Source organism: Patagioenas fasciata, chromosome 14, assembly GCF_037038585.1.
Source record: "Patagioenas fasciata isolate bPatFas1 chromosome 14, bPatFas1.hap1, whole genome shotgun sequence".
NCBI lineage: Eukaryota > Metazoa > Chordata > Aves > Columbiformes > Columbidae > Patagioenas > Patagioenas fasciata.
Genome location: NC_092533.1, coordinates 3,123,335 through 3,142,437, shown reverse-complemented (window position 1 = coordinate 3,142,437; position 19,103 = coordinate 3,123,335). Strand labels below are relative to the sequence as shown.

The 19,103-nt window shown below is 45.8% G+C and overlaps 1 long non-coding RNA gene across 1 annotated transcript; it reads right to left on the bottom strand.

Annotated features, from left to right (window-relative positions):
* Positions 1 to 497: 497 nt before the first annotated feature.
* On the bottom strand, positions 498 to 12,369 carry LOC139829107 (uncharacterized). The gene is made up of 3 exons (XR_011741371.1): positions 12,206 to 12,369; positions 2,244 to 2,401; positions 498 to 1,375 (listed from the first exon to the last, which is right to left on the bottom strand). It is a non-coding gene; the product is annotated as an uncharacterized lncRNA (long non-coding RNA).
* Between the last annotated feature and the right edge of the window lie 6,734 nt (positions 12,370 to 19,103).

Below are 19,103 nucleotides of genomic sequence, written 5' to 3'. Positions count from 1 at the left end.
CCAGGTCCCAGCCCTGGGTGCCTGTTTGATGTTCTGGAGAACAGAGAGAATGAGGGCAGGAAACCTGATTTGGGCTGAGTTTTATGGCTTGCATATATTTCATACATAATTGACAGTCGTGATTTAAGGGGGAATCCAGCCTTGATTGAAAGCAAAGAACAGTGTCTCCTGATGGTACTGGGAATGGTTTCTCAGGGGGTGAGGTTCAAATGGGTTCTGGACAGTGTGTGTGGGTTTTCTTCTTTTTCCCCTTTTCACTAACATCTCACAGCTGCAAAGACTGTGGGCATCATTCGGCTGTCTAGGAGATGGGCATTTCCCGGTCCCTCTTACCCTGGGAGGCTTTGGTCCACATCTGCAGTTAGGGTGAGGTTATCTGTGTTTTGCACCCACCTCAGTTAATACAAATAGGGAGCAGACAGAGGATTAAAAATACCACTTTTCAAACCTTTTTCTTTCTCCTTTTTCCAAAGACTTGAAAGCAGAATCAAAAAGCCTTTCCTGTAGCCCAGCACATAGCGGTGACGGTGACCTGAGCTGCAGTGAGTTCCTTACCTCATACACCTGCAACACATTTTATGGGAAGAAAAGGGGCAGGGAAAACCCTAAAGTGACTCCATCTTCTTGCAGTCTGTCCCTTGTCTGTACAGAAAGCCCCAATCCCAGAAGCAGCACAGAAGAAATATGGCGACACAAGGCTTTTTTACTTCAATGGGAGATGGACCATGATATGACTTTTGGGATTCAGCCATGGTTTTCCTCAGGCTCAGTGGCCAGCTGTCAGTCAGGCTGTGCAAGCCTCAGCTTCCCCGTCTGCGAACAAAACAAAAGAAACAGAGAGGTCTACATGGTGCTGTGCATTAGCAGAAGTGTAGATAAGGTCCTTTTAACATGTAGGGTGGTGCATAAAATCCTGCACGCTCATGAATTTCCCATTACATCTGCTGGGTCCTCCACTGCAGAGCATCAGCTACGTGCAGCAGCCCAGGAACCACCCAGTGCTGCTCAGGGCCAGGTAAGATGGGGAACTTAGAACAAGGGAGAACAGTCCTTGTTCTTGGCGGGGATAGGAATCATTTCTCTGCAACCATTTTTCACTTTACTTTCCCATCTTCTTGCCTTCTTCATGGTGAGATCATCTGAATCCACGTAACACGTAAGGATCTTGTGGCTGTGTAAATGCCAGGAGCTTTTTATTCCGCACTTGTTAGTCCTTCACAGGTTTTCTGGTGCATCTTAGGGAACTATTTCCAGCTCTTTTCTAGCTGTTGCAGAGCACAAGACAAATTATCAAGGATTCAAAATAGCACAAAAGGTGTCACTTGATATTTGTTAGTCAGCCAGATATTTCATTATAATCCCACATATCTTCTACCTATTTAAGGAAGCAGAAACACACACATTCACATTCACAAGCTTTTTCACATACATACCAAATAACCCAATGACCAGAGAATTGTAGCACTTGAATATCTTCCTTCCACCCTGCCATCCATTCATCCCATATCTCCCCAAAAAGACAAAAATAGTCCAACATGTGAGCTGCAATTTAATGATAGGTTTCCAGCAGCTATGAGGACGTGCAGAAGGCAGCCGGGTAGCCTAGCAACAGGATGCAGTTATTTGAGGCTGGTCCAGACAAAAAGCAGAGAAGGACTGATTTCCCTTGGGGTAGGGGCAGTAGCAGAATGGGGACGAGTTTTCCCTCCACAACTGAAAAGCAGGCGGTACCAGGGATTGTGGTGGCACCTATACCTCCATCCTGCTCCCTGTTGTCCTCTGGGACAGAAGGACTTGCAGCTTATCTGCATGACTGTCAGGGTGCTGATGTCCCAGTTGAATGAGTGGGGTGGAAAGAAAGACCTCAAAGGTGTTAGGACTGAGGAGGAGTTACAACTAAATAAAAATGCTTGTGTTGTCAGAGCATCTTAAAATGGTCCCTATATGCTTTGAGTTACCAGGAGAGTGTCTCTTATCATTTCCCCCCACACACAGAGCAGAGATTCCCGTGATGAGTAGAGGGAATCTTCTGCAATTTATGGTCCCAGCCTGCATCCTCACAACCTGTGGGACTTTTGCTTGAAGCTTCACTGGTGCTTCATCAAGCCCTTGCATTGCATCCTGGCAGGGCTGCCCTTTCGAACTGACTGCATGGCGATTATTCAGTGCCCCTTAAATCACACCTGGCCCTTCTTTCAAATGACCAGCTCTTCAAGCCTTGCAGTAGGGGCAGCATTACCTACCAGCTCAGCCTGGGCAGCAGATGAAGGCTGGAGCCTTTCCTCTGACATTGGCTGGTGGTTGACCTCGAGTCAGCTGTTTGATCTCACCAGGTTTCAGTTTTGCCATTCGTGAAGGAGCAACAACGATATTTACCTCCCTTTATGAGGCATTCTGCGAGCTAGACATGAAAAACACATATAAAAATGCAAAGCATGACTAGGATTTATTTAACAGCTTCTCCACCCCAGTCCTCAGCCTCTTCATTACCAAGATTGACAACTGTGCTGAATGCAGAAGTGGAAAACATGGGTTTCCTGAAATGAGCACACAGGCTGGATCTGAGGAGGCAGGAAAGGAGGTTTGAGACATTAGCAAAGGCATGCCTGAGTTCAAATGAGGCATCTTCATCCCAGGGTGTAATTCTACATGTAGGAGGGCAGTGGCTGGAATTAACAGACGTGCTGGAACAGCTCATCCCTTGTGATTGCAAGGCACAACTGGACACAAACCACAAGACAAATCACCTGCAGGAGGGAGGGATCACAGACTGTCCTGAGCTGGAAGGGCCCACAAGGATCATGGAGTCCAACTCCTGTCCCTGCACAGGACACCCCACAGTTCACACCGTGTGTCTGGGGACGTTGTCCAGTCTTTTCTTGAATACTGCCAGGTTAGGGCTGTGACACCTCCCTGGGAGCCTGTTCAGTGTCCAGCACCCTCTGGGTGAAGAACCTTTTCCTCATGTCCAACCTAAACCTCCCCAGGCACATCTTTGGCCATCCCCTCAGGTTCTGTCATCGGTTGCCAGAGACAAGACATCAATGCCTACTCTTCTTCCTCCCCTTGTGAAGAAGCCGTAGCTGCCTCAGTCTCTTCCAGGCTGAACAAATGTGGACAGAGCAGCAGGACAAACCATGACGTGGCACAGGACTTCAAACCGAGGAGAGGGTCCCTTTTCTAGACAGATTGGGCAATTTATTGGTTTTGCTGTCACTTAAAATAGCCTGCTGAGGGGAAGAGAGGCAAGACTACTGTCAGGGTCAATAAGAGACCTTCCCTTTTCATCCTTACTGTGACCGGTTTTACTCTCATCTAAATGCAAGTCTATTACCAGCCTATAAATGAAAGTCTCAAATAAAAGGGGCAAGAGAAGTCCATGGGCAATGGATAGGTGACTGATTCCCTAATGCCAGTGCTACTAATAACGCCCCACATGAGCCAATGTACTTTGGAGCTGAATCCCAGCGAACAGGATGAGAGGTCTTCTGAACGATCTATACACTCCTCACCAGGGACTCCCTTGCATTGATCTGTGAAGACAGGCATTTCATTTCCATAATTTGTCTTGGATAGGTTCCTCTCTGAGTTCTCTAGATGTGTTTGCAGTCAGCTCTCGTCTGTATTTCAAAATGCTTTTCAGCCCAGACAGAAGAATTTGTAAAAGGCTTATGTGTGTGTGCGTGTGTTTTGTGAGTGGCTTTAGCCAAAAACCTTCCAATGCAGGCTGCTATTTTAAAACTAAGCATTAAATTACTTCAGGATAAATTCCTTTTCTCCACTTTACTAATAATACAGAAGATCAGGCTCTTGCAGACACGTGACATTCCCCAAGACGAGACAGGAGATACTGCTGAGTGACGTTGTCCTTCCATTCCCACTGAGATCCCAGCACTTACCTTCACATTTATTTTCTCCTCATCCTCCCCAGCTCCTCCTCTCTGCCACTGTCAGTAAAACCAATGCAGTCCCCCATGCAAATGGCCGGGCCCGTGCCCTCTTGAGAGCCAGCCCGGCTCTGAAAAAGCAAATTCACCTCTTCTGACCTGTGGAACGGCTTCACACATCTGTTTCATAAGAAGAGCCCTAAAAGCACTGAAGCAGACAACTCTGCAGTTTGTTTCACCTTGATTTAACATCAGATTTTAGGTCTGAAATGTCATCAAGTTAAGCATATAATGACAAAACTAGGTCCCAAGGCAGCAAGGCATTTAAGCATGCACTTGAAGCATATGAGTAATCTTGCTGACTGTGTATAGATGTATAGTTTTGGTTTGAAACATGACCATGTTCTTTGCCAGACTGCAGAGCTAGTAGCCCAAAATGCTAGTTGTGTAAACAAAACAGGAAAGTGCCTTATAAACAATCAACTTTAACCTTTATTGGTGAAATTATTCAAGTACAGATACAATTGCAGCAACTGCACAACCACTTCACTCCTGATAATGGGCCTGAAAGCTGCTCAAAATCCAGGTGTTTTACCTTTTATTCTTAATACTTACATTTAACACACTCATTGCCAAAGTGATGTGTCTACACATCCCTTGTACTTGCTGGCCATTTGATTCTGCTGCAGCAAATCCTGGGGTCTTAAGTAAAAATGCAGTTTCATTCCCAGGGGATAGAGACTAAAATGCATTTCAGTAGTTTGCCTTTCTGTATTTATTGCTCCAGCAGTCTGTCTGGCAAGTCTCTGCCAGGGTGGTGTTGCAGTTTGGTTCAGTTAATGAAGGTTTGGAGGCTCTTTGCCTGATTCTGCCCCTGAGAAGGGGACCAGTGTTGCCTAATGAGTCTCATCCAGCAGACTGGATGGTACAGGGGGGATTTTCCTGATCCTTTCTACATTAACAGTGTCACCTGGAGCTGGGAGGAACCCCCCTGGTTTCTTCACCACAGCCCCTCCACTGATTGAAGACCTGCACTGTGTTTCGATGCTGCCTCACCTACATCACCCCCAAGCACCACAGAGGACCCTGTTCTTATCCTGATCCCACCCACGACCAACATTAACGCCCAGGGAGGTAACCTGAGGGTTTTAACATTCCCACTCCCAACCTTCATCATGCCAGATTTGCTCTCTGGCTTTGTTTTCTAAGCCCTTGTTTAGCAGCGTTGCTTCTCCCTCCTTCAGTCACTCGCCTGATAAAGCTGCCCCGAGCCCCATCATCCACTCGCTTCTCCGACACACAGATTACCCAACAGCTACAAATAAAGGCACCAGCTTTACTTTTCTGGAAGGGATTAGTGCGCTTCCAGAAGAATATCAAACCCACAAGCTGGTCCCTTTGTTCTGCTCCACTTCATACACATGTGTTTTTGTTGAGGCTTATAAAACAGAAATGGAAAAAAAGCGGGGTGGTGGGGAGGGAAGGGAGAGAGGGGGAGGAAAAGAGACAGATTGCATTGCTATTGCTTGGTGTTATCTCTCCTCGGCTTTATCGGGGGCGGAGAGGAGGCAGCAGTGTCAAAGCAACAGTGGATTCTGTGGATGGTGCAGCCGCTCGCCATGCTGAGAGTCAGATGTTAATAATTATTTAGCAGTTGAGTGTGCACAGAGAGAGAGAGAGGGAGAAAAAGAATTGAATTTACATGCATCACTACAGTGGCCTTTTAAAGTCTCAGCATGAAAAATGCATGACTGCCCATGCATTATTTATTCAGCAATGAATAGAATTTCCCGAAGATCAGACTTGCAGGTCAAGACTGACAAATTTGGCAGAATTAAGCGTCGTGTCTATCAGCCCAATAGCAGATATGAAGGAGAACAGTGCTTCGACATGTAAGGCATTGCTGCTTTGTTGCATAAATCTGGCTTTAGAAGGACACGCAGGGTTTATTCCGAACAGCGCTCCCTTGCCAGGCTGTGTTTAGGAGAAGAGAGTTGTTTTTCCATTCATCATGGACTCGGACTGGGTCCACTCCCTCTTTCCAAAACGAAAGCCTTTTAATGCTAAGTATCTGTGGCAAAATCTGATCATTTTGATCTATTTCTTTCAGGTTTTCTTGTGTTTATTCTGTCATCAGCAAGGCAGCTTGAATGCAACCTCGAGGCTTCCAGCTGACAAATGCCCCCAAAATTATCTCCATCTCTCTCTTTTTGCCTTTCCAATTGTAATACTTGTTTGAAAATAATTTTGTGCAGTCTCTAGTCCAGCTGTCTCCAGAATACCAATGAAGTGCATCTGAGACAGCAACTCTATTTTCACTAGCTGGCCTGAGCCAGTATTAGGCAGTATGCAGACCCTTCCAAAAACATGTTTCCCTCCCAACACACGCAGGCTTGTGTCCATCGCTCCTGGCACGCCAGTTCCCCCCCACACCAAACTTCTAAGCATCCCAGCAGCAGGGTTCGAGCTGGACCGTGGGGATAGCTCTGCATGCAGAGCACCCAGCTCCAGGCTCCTGCAAAGAATTACCCAACCTCGTTAGCTAATGAATGGGGAAACATCTGGTCACTGTGGGCTCTCACTCTGGAAAGATAAATCAGACACGCTTGGAGTTCTCTCCCTGTCGGGACTAGAAAGCTATGAAAACAGACACGTACCAGCTTTTTTTGCCCACAGTTTTGCAGCTTATTAAAAAGGAGAACATTTAACTTTTGTGCTGGTTTCCTTACAGAGTCGTTTGTTAATTCATTTGCCTCTGAGCTCTGCTGGGAGCACTCTTGACATAGGAGACATGACCTATAGGTTTTGAAGTCTAATAAATACTTATCCATTGTTTAGTGATGGGAGAAACACATCTGCAATCCCTGTATTTTCTTTGCACATATCAAGTTTTGAGTGGGAACAAGTCCCTCTCTGTCACAGCTGCTCCGGGGACTCTGTCCCAAGGGGACCCCATTGAACAGGGCAGACAGACCCAGGCCACCCCAGCAGGACCTAACGGAGGCAAATGTCCTGGGGGCATGAGGAGGCAAAGGGGTCTGGAAGGGGGTGAGCTGCATGGAAATCATCACCATTTCCATGGCAAGAACTGAGCAGGGCAGACGAGCAAAAAGAGGCAGGTGGGGAGTGAAACAGAAACAAAGCAATTTGGGGGAAGCAGAAGCATATGGTGCGAAGTACTACCAAGTGGAGGCTGCAAGAGTGCAGCCAAGGGCCTTCTTGCTTTGGCTCACTCCCATCACGTGTAAGCTTTCATCTGGAGAGGGCTGGGAAACACTGTTTGAAGCAAATTGATGCTGTTGCTCTGCAGGGTGGTTGTCTCCCGTGGGGACAGAGGGCTCAGAGGACAAATATGTCATGGGAAGGGACAGCAAACGCCTTGTGTCCTACCACTGTTCCCCAGTCTTTGTGCAGAGGGGTCCATAGCATGAGTTCTAGTTCTGCATTCAGAAAGAAACCGAAAAATAAGGTTGTGTGAAACAGACACGAGCCCTGCACACACTAAGGAAACTGGAGGGGTTAGCAGCTTGGTACACTGTCGTTCCTGTATAAGGTCAATAAGATTTTCCCCACCACCATCCCCCTCACAAGTGCCATAAGTGCATAATACACATTCTACGAGTACAGAAGCATCTCAGGAGCAATCTACTCTGGAGCTTGCTTGAAAATTGCTGTTTGCTGTAATGGTACCCATGGGAGCACTGCTTTCTAATATTTGTTTAAAGCAGACTGGTAAAAGTAAAGTAATGCCCTTCCTTTCTGAATGCAGGCTGTTCCCCACAACATTGAGCAAAATTGAATTGCTGAAAGAATAGCAATAAATTGCTCTGCTCTGGAGTGAGGGATCCTAATCCAATCAAAACATACAGGTAGAGGGGTGAAGCCTATGTAGGAGACAAGTAACACCTACACTTGGCATTTGGTGTGATGCTTATAGCAAGGTTGCCCACCTAAACATGAGCTGGGTTTTAGCGCTTTTTTGTTGCCTGGTTAGGAGCTTGTTTGTTTATTTGCTTTTTAAAAAGCAAGTGAGAACCTCAGAAGAGAGAGAAAGCATCGGCAGTGGCAGTGGCCAAAACCAGGGTGAGCAGAGGCATTTTTGGAGGCTCAAGCTCTAAATGCCTTTAGGAAACAGTCCAGAGGGAAAGCACTGTCAAGGTGATATCATGCATGGTGACATGCATGGACTTCTGTAATGAAGCCGGTGGGAGAAAGAGGAATATAGGAGTGCCTGAGAAAAGCTAGAAGCACTGAGCCTCATACATAGTGTTGTGTTTCTGCACAGCGGGGGCTTAGGAAGTGGATGGGGTGATGTGAGACCATTCTCACCTTCTGGTTCAGTGTTAGGGGAGCCGGAGCAGCCCCTACTGCCCTTCACTCATTCAGAAATTAATAATCCCCTGTGCCTAAAGTATCTCCTTTCACGCTGAGGCTGCTGCTTTTTGCTGCCCATGCTCTGCTTCCCAACAGTTGGTCTGATGAAGATGACAGAGCCTGTATGTAGAGTTTTTTCCATTTCACTGAAGTTGCCCGGTGTCAGTGTCTCCCTTTGTACAGCTGCACATTGAAGCCTGATGCTGTCTGCCCACGCCAACATGAGATGGAGCCTGTTCATCCAAAGTCCCTCAGTAACACTCCCGTTCTGCTCTGCATTAATAACAGCAGCAAAACTCAGCCCTGGAAATCACCCATGCGAGGCGATAACCGTGTGTGTATCTTAGCGTTAATGTTTGTGAAGTGCTTTGAGATCCCATCAGGGAAATTGTGTTACAGTGAAATATTAAACTACACAGATACCTACAACCTTGCAGGCAATCGCCGAGTGACCTGAGAGGCTTTTTGTTCTTCCCCAGCCTCTTGGTTTCTTTGTACAAACTGTGGTTTGCTAAGTACAAGATCATCTGCAGTTCAGTTGTAAGGAATATCTTCATACCACTTCTAGGCAAGAGGAGAGGGCAGGTAATAGGATGTAATGCAGAAGCTTTTGTTGCTTGAGTCATATTTACCGTTAATTCAGCTACCATTTAGATAGAGAGAACTAAAGTGGCTGTCCTTAAAAAAATATATTGGTTGAAATAATTCTAGGCATTGTTATTCCTATTGCACACTGTCGTGTTCATTGTTATCAGAACAGTTCTGTGAAATTGCCGTGGATGTACGAGGCTATTTTCATAATTCACTTTTGACACGCATTCTGGGCTGCTGCTTTTACAGTGGACTTTTACTTCTTACCTTTAATCATTTGGGTCGTATATTGCTTTCTTTGCATTCCCATTGCAGCAAGAAATCATCCCAGAACAGGTATATATATCTCTCCTGCATTTGGTAATTCTGCACGTTCCAGGCAGGTGTGGGCTCTTGAATTCTCAATGTGCCTCAATTTGCCCTTAAGTACTGCAACCATTTCCAAAGCATTTAGTGTTGCCCCCAGAGCTCACCCTGGGTTCTTTCAGAGTTGTGTTTTATTAGGTTATATTGGACCACAAAATCCTGAAAACCACCTTGTGCAGGAAGATTTCTTACAACATTCTGTAATTACTGTAGTAACTTCCATATGAAGATCTCTAAATGTATATTACTAAATGATATTTGTGGCACTCATTGGAGGTCTATAAATATTATTATTCACACTTTATGGGTAGGGAATTTAAACAAAGAAGAGGAAAGGTGGTGTATCTGACACTATGCTGGAACTATTTGGAGAGAATAGGATAACATAAAATCAAATATAGCTCTGACTTCCTAAATCTCACTTCATTAATTTGAATTCTGAACGATGCATCCTTCTTATCCAGAGGGCTGTATGTTGATGTGCTACCACTGGGGCTTTTTTCTGAAGGATCAAAAGGGCCATGAGCCCTGTTGGGCTTGGTTGGAGTTCTACATCCTGACTACTCAATAGCTAGAAACACAAAAATGAGAAAAAAAAGAATGAGTCATAGCAAAAATGTTTGTTTCCTCCATTTAGTGAGATGGGCACGCTGTGTCTCTGCTGCCCTGGAGATCTCTGGCACTGAGAAGCTGGGGCTACCTGCCCAGGTGGCTTTTTGAACTTGGCATAGCCTGGAGTTGATGTCCCCGTAACCAGAGTGAATTAGTGGACTTTCATTTCAGAGCTATCCCTTTGGTGTCCACCTCTTAGTAACCTTTAATTATGCCTTCATGCTCACTCTCGCAGGCTCTGTAATTGACCACAAATTTAGTTGTGTCACCCAAATCAAAAGCAAAGGCACATAACTGTATTAAGGTCAATTATCTTGTGCTACAGTTCTCCTGCAAAGTGAGCTGCTTCTGATAAACCATATTATTAAACAGGCGGTTATTCAATGCTAAAGTTGCTTTAGTTGTGCCTTTTCCTCAGAGTAACACTGACAGGTCATCAGCATCACGGAGGATCGCGGTGTTGGAGACAGCGGGGCGGCCAAATCTTATTGCATGCCTGTGATCAGGGTTTGAAATTCCCTGAAAAGGAATAGCTGATGGTGGTTTTATCTGCTTTGCAGCCAGTTCTTCTGGAGGGTCTAAGATTTGAACCTACTCACGTCCTGCAATATTAATTAAGTCATCTAATACCCCATCGAATTAGTATGCATTTTGCAAATGAAAATAGAGCCCTCAAAGTTCAGTTTGTCTAAAGCCAGTCTGAAAATCGGTGGCGAAGGATCATAAAAGCTAGAGAGAGGAAAAGCCTCTGAGAACATCAAGTTGCTCCTCTTTCAATGCAGGATTATTTTTAAAGAATAATGGGCTGAACTGTATGCAGCAGAGGTTTTAAAATCCCATTAAAATAATTTAAAATGTTAGGGTGATTTTTTGCACGGTGCTGAATGGAAAACCATTCTGTACCCTTGTTTCATATCTGAAAAAATGCTAGTGAAATAAAACATCTATATGAATGTGGGGAACTGTGTCAGGTAGAGTAATTAGGGAACTTCTTGATCTGTGAAAGATGAATTCTCCCTCCCGTATCGCAGTAGGGATTTCAACAGTTAGCGGGGGATTTCTGAATTGCATGGTGTTGTCACAGCTGAGTTTCTCATGGAAGAGGTAAATGGAAATAGATCCCGGTATTAAACAAAACAAACAGAGACCAAAAGCCCCAGACTTGATGTTTTTAGTCCCCAATAAGCCACAATCAGCAAGGAAGCTGTGGGTGAATGAATGGGCAGGTACATCCTGCAATCAGGCAAGAGATGGTGTCCCTGGCTGCATTAGGATAAATTACCTATTTACACCTATGGCAGGTACTCACCCTCTCCGCTGTCTTTTCAAATAGGGAGCTGCTGTTGGAGTTACAGACGTTGCTGCTGTTCGTTAAAAGCTGTTGTTTCTATATCAGTGAGAAGCACCTGCAAGGTACAACTGTGTTTCCATTGCACACCATTTTGCTGTGCTAGGAAGTATCACTCAGATGGGGTTTTTTTAATAGACATCACACATATGGAAAAGATACACATAGAAAATGTTGCTGTTTTCATTTACAGAGGATATTGTGGTGACTTTTAAGAGAGATAAGGAAATTGTATCACTGTGTCAAAACTGAACTTGGTAATGGAATCAGAAAATAATCGCAGTTTAAGAGAGAAATACTTCAACTTCCAGGAAAAAAAGGGCATCCTATTATGAGCTGAAGGTTTATGAATAATCCATTATCTGGAATCTCCAGGGGATTCAATAGGAAAGCCATTGTTGTATTTCCTGCTAGAATTCAATTCAATTTCATATTCTTCTTTGACGTTAAAATATTGATGTTTACATCACTGCTACAGCTAGACACCGAAATCGGTAATGGGAAAACAGCGGACGACAGTTAACATGAAAATTAGGAGAAAAAAGCAGTTCTGTTCTAGATTTATGGCTCCCAGTGGTTTTATGGTGTGAGGTGGCAAAGGAATCTCATGGTTTTGTAGTTCAAGATGGGATTTTAGTTTAGGATTTTAGACCCTGACTAAAACAGCTTTGCACTTTCTTTTTCATTTCCCTACCGACAATATTTTTGGTCAGGATAGTCCTTTAATCTACAGTGCTAGAAATCGTTGTGTGTCTGTCATACCTGGAATTAAATCACTTTCTGTGTGATACACATCAAGCCCCCCCAGCCCACCACCCACAGGCAGGATCTGGCCCCTCACGCCTGATGGTCACTGGGCACATCCCAGTGCTCTGAGCCGGGTCCCCATCTCTCCAGGGGACCCTGTTGCAGGGGACTCTGCCCAGAAAACAGGAGGTGGTCCCAAGGACCCACCATCCGCAGGCAAACACAACACCCAGAACACTTCCCAACGCTAAACCTGAGCAACTGTGGGAATAGAGCTTACCAGTTCATCTCATCTTGATTTAAAGCCAGGATTTCCAGATTCTCTTGATCACTTGCTCTGATGGTAAAGTGCCCTTGCTGTTAAAAAAATAAATTTTAATCATTTGATTTCTAATTTAATCATTGCAGAACTCAACTTCCAGAAATTTAATGCCTTTGTCTGTTGGAATAAAGAACCCTCTTGTACCAAATGTTCTCCCTATGTAGGTACTCACAAACTGTGATTAAATTGTCTCTTAATCTTCTTTTCAATAAGCTTAATTGAACATCGTATTACCAGTTGAATCTCCCAAAAAGGGCCACCTCTTGATAACTGATTTTCCAAAGAATCTTAAACCCACAGGAACAAACTAAGTGTCCCAGTTCCCCCTCTATGTTTTTTTCCTTCTGGCCTCTGTTAAATAAAAACAAAACATGTGGCAAGGGTTCTGACTTCTGCCTGCTTAGTTGAAGCTCATTTCCAAGGCAGGTTGATAATACGACAAATCAAAGGATTCAAAGTCCTCCATGTTGCCAAGGTGCTCTTGGCACTGAATTAAAAATGAATCTGAATAATGAAAGAAATTGAATAAATTCTGGGACATGTGGATAGGAGATATCCTCCAAGATATCTTGGTAGTGCTATTAAATGGTAACTGGTTATCTATTATCAATTTCACCAATTATGATTGCTGTTCCCTCTTTATGGCTGTTCTATGAGATCGCCGTTCCTCTTTCCTGGTGGCGGGCGAGCTCCCTGCCGGGCGCTCCCTCTCCCCTCCCCACAGCTGATGCTGCTCAAGGGCACCAGGAGGAACCCACTGGGGACATTTCCACACTGCCCAGATCCTTGGTCCCTCAATCCATCCCCCCCAGAGCCCCTCACCTCTGCCCAGTGTCCCCTGGGCTGGGGACAATTCACCTGGGCGCCTTGTCAGAGAGCAGTTTGCAGCCTCTGGCAAACACCAGGACCAGGAATGGAACTGGGATTACCAGGTAATTCTGAGCTTTGAAATGTGACGGGAGTGAATTCCTGATACTTGATGTTCCCTTTCCTTGTATGGAACCAAGGACTAGGACGTGATTTTTCTTCTTTTCCCCTGTGAGGTCTTTGCAAAACTCTTTTTCTGTTTGCACCACAAGCCACCAAATGCGAGATGCTGCTGTCTGTATAATCCCAGGTTAAACACCCAATGCGATCTAAGGGCATGTAAGCAGCTGTTCCTCCTGGTGCAGCAAAAGAGCTCCTCTCCCCAAGACAGCTAACAAAGCACAGTGTGCCACAGTTTCCAAAATGATCTGAAACTTGTCAGACATTTCATTCACGCCTTAGAAATAGGGATGTCTGCTCAGCAGCCAGCTGACCTGTTCCACTGATAATCCCACATTGCACTGCTTGAAACACTTGCAATAACCAGCACTAGAGAAAAGTCCTTGGTCCAGCTGGAGGGCTGTGAGCTCACCCTGTGTGAATATGGCTGGTGCAGCATCTTCATCTCCTGTTAGAAGCCTTTAATTCTTCTTCTTTTCCTTAATTTTAAAAACCACAAGCTGAGCGCAGTGCAATAGAAAAGATGTTTCAATCAAGAAATTTGGGGCGTCCCTCCACGTTTGCCTCGTGTAGTCATTGGCAATGCTATGAAACACTTCCAGCAACAAACAAATGAGAAACAGAAAATGAGCAAAGGCAAGCTAAAGCTTGGGTGTCAACTTTGCTTTGCCACTTCTTCCGCTACCTATGTCAGTCATTTTGGCAGAGTGTCAAAAGCTACAACGTTAGCATGTATGCCGAGTTGCACCCCCTCTTATGCCCGTATGATCTGAACACGTGCACTGAGAATCTGCCTCTCTGCGAATCCCTGCACACACATCCTCCTGCTCCAGCCATGGGTAGGATCGGAAATAGTATCTGTGTGACAGCTCTGAACAGATGGAAAATACTAGTGTCAATGTCTCAATTATTAAGCTTCTGTGTACTCCCAGTGACTGCTGCCACGCTCTAAAGAGCTAAATACATGCACTAAGCCTTTTGTCTAGACTTCCAGGTGTTGCTGGGTTTTGAGTTCTTAGTTCTGCAGAGCATTACCTAGAGTAGCTGATCCCTTGTAGTTATTGGTATTTTCTCTTTGGCATCTTAACTCCTTTCTAAATCTCCAATATAAACGCATCCCCAAACAAATGCCTCTTGTTCTTCCACTACCATTTTTATCTATTGCCAGAGGGCATGCTGTGGGGCATCACCAAAATAAAACAGGAATTGCAAATGGATATCTTCAACGCAAAAGCCTCAGTCGGCAAAAAGAAGGTACTTTGATTGCCAGTGGGGAACTGCAAGTCTCCAGGTCTTGCATCTGTGTAGCCCCAGGTGGCTTTGAGGGGAAACTTCACAGTGGTGCACATGCACACACAGAGCTCAGAGCATAATCCTGTAATCTGATTATATCTGGTGCTTAGTTGCCAAGGAGCTGCCCGCATTACAGCAGTTGCCAGGTCAATGAAACTCTGCAGGCTTTGGTGTGTATGTGCGACGAACCCAGAGGATACCAGGGAAACTCCTCTTGAGTTTGATGTTAGGCTTGTGCTTAACTGGGCCTTACACTAGAAAAACATCCATAGACATTCAAAAAATCAAAGACGTATTGTTCTGAATAACTTAATATTTACAATAAACTTCAGGAATGTACGGTTACTGCACATTGTTTTGGTTTGCTTTTTTTTCCTTTCTGGTTGCCCATTCATTTTATAATTAACAAACCCAGCAGGATAAATCATTGTTTCCAGCAGCTTAGTGTGTATTTCCTGGGACAACGTCCTGGAAACTCTGTATGGTACTGTTGATCAGCTATTTCCCATACTCTGGCTGCCAAATAAGGATCCCTGGAAAGAGCTGCTGTTGGTGTTCAGTAAAGTTGTTGCCTGCATCTTGGGGTGGTATAAACTCTGAATTACCCATGCTGTGCTTCACTGGGCTGCTGGGCCTGGCAGGAGGCTGTTGTGGCTCAGCTCCTCATCTCATCTGTGGGAACATTGATTATTTATACCCCAGCTGCCCTAAAACTTAATCAGTTGAATAAGCAAGAGAGAAAAGCAGCATTCCCAGGAAAATGGTCAAAGCTTATGGCTCCTTCACTCTGTGAGTCTCCTTCAGGAGATGAGTATTTGGATCTGTTTTTTCTTAAAGGAAGCACTTAATCACAAGCTTAACTCTGAGCAAGCTTAAGTAGTTCGCTGGATTTTCTGATTGAGGGGAAGAATAAGGTGGGAGGAAGGAAAACAGCACAGAGGTTTCCAAAAGAATAAAAGTTAAAGCAAAAAAAAAAACCAAAGCACACAGACAAAACACAGAGCTGCAAGGAGAAATGAAAAGATGGGGATTATATTGGGAGGGGGAAAGGGAGAATTCAGTTGAAGGAAAATAAGAGCAGCATAGGCCAACGCGCACACCCCAAGCCTACTCCCCCTGCCAAGTTTGGAAATAAAAAATGGAAGACAAAATACGCCTGTCTTAAACTTGAGCGAATATTCCAGTGAGTCAGAATAAATTATTCGTACTCTGTAGCCGGCTTCATGTTTTCCTGATACACAATTGGAAGGCTTATTATTATTATTATTACAAAGAGTAGTTGGTTTCTGGGGAGTACTAACAAACCAGATCTATTCTTTCAATTTCTCCTTCATGCTCTGCTTGTGCAAGATGAATGTGAATGAAATCAGAGCTCCAACCCCAGCAGTCACACCCCCGGCATCACGAGGCTGTGAGATGTTGAGTCACCCCAGGCGTTTGCAGCTGTGGCAGCTGAGGGACCAATGCTCCGATGCCTTTCTGGTGCTGCAGTCAGGGGAGATGAGCAGCCCGTGCTGTGCTTGCTCTGATGGCTCAACGTGGATGCTAAAAATCCCGTCTGAGAGCAGGACGTGCTGCAGGATGCTGCTATATTCTGTGCTGGAGCTTATGCCACGCTGCTGAGCAGCAGCGTACGTCACATGTGCAAACCCAAAGTGCACGAACAATAAATATAGTAACAGAATCCTTATGCCTTGTGTTCCAATATATTTGCAGGGTAGCACGTGCTGCGAAGGAGTGGAAGTTGCATGGATGGGAACATAGGATCATAGAATGCTAGGGATTGGAAGGGACCTGGAAAGCTCATCCAGTGCAATCCCCCCATGGAGCAGGAACACCCAGCTGAGGTTCCACAGGAAGGTGTCCAGGCGGGTTTGAATGTCTGCAGAGAAGGAGACTCCACAACCCCCCTGGGCAGCCTGGGCCAGGCTCTGGCACCCTCACTGAGAAGAAGTTTCTTCTCAAGTTGAAGTGGAACCTCTTATATTCCAGTTTAAACCCATTACCCCTTGTTCTACCATTGTTCGTCACCGAGAAGAGCCTGGCTCCATCCTCCTGACACTCACTCTTTGTATATTTATAAACATTAATAAGGTCACCCCTCAGTCTCCTCTTCTCCAGCTCCAGAGCCCCAGCTCCCTCAGCCTTTCCTCACACGGGAGATGCTCCACTCCCTTCAGCATCTTGGTGGCTGCGCTGGACTCTCTGCAGCAGTTCCCTGTCCTTCCGGAACTGAGGGAACCAGAACTGGACACAATATTCCAGGTGATATGCAGGGCTGTAGCATGGGAGAAGCAGAGCAGCAGACACCCATCCATCACCTGTGAGGGACAGTAGCTCCACACTCTTAGTTGGACCCCAAATTTCCTCAGCAGCATTGTCCTACCTTGGCAAGATGCAGTTATGGTGACACGCTCAGGGGCATGGAGAGAAAAGCTGGTTTGCCTCCGCTGATTGCAGGGGCTGGAGGGGAAGGAGACATTTATCCTTGGACAACAATGTGCCTTATTATGGTCTTCAACATATTCTGCCCTGCCACACACCTGGCTGCTCAGCAATCCTTCACTGCAGGGAGCTGCTGAGCTTCAGGACTCAAATCCTCATCCACAGCAAGCGCACCTGCTATTGACACCTATGACTACGAGTTTGTGATGCTAGAAAGAGTTACTGAAGCTAGAAGGAAAGTAAATTTTCAAATCTTTTGCAGTTCCCTGCCATGCTGTGTCTCCTCAGTACATCTGGGCTTCCTGGGCTGGCTTCGCACTGGGGTTTATCTCCTCAGGCCAACATGAAAAGCAGCAGTTGCAAGGGGTTGAGCCCAAGCTGATTAACATCTCCCGTCACCCCAGAGGGGAAAACAGTTTCTGCAAACTGCAGGTGAAAGCAAAATGGGCTGTGTGGCCTGGTGAGGACGAGATGAACATGGTGAGGCAATGTGCAGGCTCCGGTCAGGGGAAAGCAGAGCTTGCTCTGGGAGCTTAGAAACTGAGCAAGCCTCAGCCAAGCACAGGCATAGGGGTGTGTAGAGGCAGTTCCCTATAGACAGAGGGTTATATATGATCCTCCAGTTGCCAGGATGAAGGCTGAGGAATGCAGGTGTTGAAGCTGTGAGGGCGCTGACTATATTCAGCCATCAGTCAAGGACTCTGCAGCTCGGCAGGCCGCGGTGCCGCAGGCAGCGAGCTCCCGCAGGAGGGAGGAAGAGGAGGAGCAGGCACACGGCACTGAGGCCAGGAACAGACAGCCAGAGACCTTCGCTTCTGCGTGAACCTCAACCTTCTGGTTTTGTGCACGGTCTAAACACCAAAACACAATTGGGAAGGCAGCAAATGCACAGAATAAGGAGCTGTTCCCCAAAAGGCCTAGAGCAGCACCTGCTCTCCCCATCCCAGAGCAGCAGCCAAGGCAGAGAAACCCCCCGCAGGCTTTTCGCCTGGGGGAAGGAGCAGAGAAGGACAAAGGAGAGCGTTCCTCCGAACCTTGCACACGCGTGGCCAAGAATTTAATTACATGCCATCTTTTGAGTCTGTCCCATACCTTGCTCCCTCAGGGGCTTGCTGATTCCTTTCCTCTCTGAAACTAATCCCAGTCACCTTGTTTGGATGGTTTAAGTCCTTGGCTGGCCCAGATGCCTTATTGCTTCTGCCAAGATGCTGTTCTATTCTAAAACTCATGTTTCATGACAGAAGACTCCTGATGATACAGATGATTTTGCTCAATGAACAAACTGGGAAATAAGGGGGATCTACCAACAGAGAAGTGTCAGGTGGCTTGTACAGCCAGAGGATCACCTGTCAGTGGCTGTTTCCCCAGAGGACCTACACTGTGAAGATGAAGTTATCTGTGTAAAACAGAAAGCCATGTCCAGGGATGTCTCCCTTCCATTCCTGGGGCTTTGGAGTCATCCTTCCACATCTGCTAGGAAATAGCATCTTGTGAGCACCTGCCAACAGCAGCAGTGTGACGATCGCAGCACAAGGGGGTGGATGTGTAATGTCAGGGATATGGGTAAAGACACACAGTTGATCTTAGACATGAGAGCAGATCTGGGAGATCTTCAGTGGTATCTCACAGACGGGCACTTGGGGATATCCAGAGGCTTTGCTGCTGTTTGTTTGACTGCAGGGAATCCCGTGTGGCCTGGAGACAGCCATTCCTCACAGCTGCATTGCTTTGGTTTTGATCATTGTGCAGTTTATGTCCAGCAATCCTCATCACAAACTCTACATGACTGCAAACGTGTCCTTGTTTCGGGTTAAAAAGTAGAAACTTCAGATCTGACAAAAGAATGGAGCCACAAGGAGAATTTTTCTTTGGGATCTATTAGTGAGCTCTTTGCAAGTGATGTTTTGGGTTGATATTTAATTCTCAGCCTACATGGGGTCCAGTGTACCAGTCAGTGCCCAGTATGAAACTGGCTTTCTCTTGCACTCCCAGTTTGGTCCTGATTGATTCCACATTCATGCTCTACTCAGTCAATGCATAGTCTGCATTACCATTCTGGGTTTCAGGCTTTGTTGGAACATGGGAAAGCAAAAGATAACAAAAATGATCTCCATGGCCCAGGGAACATATG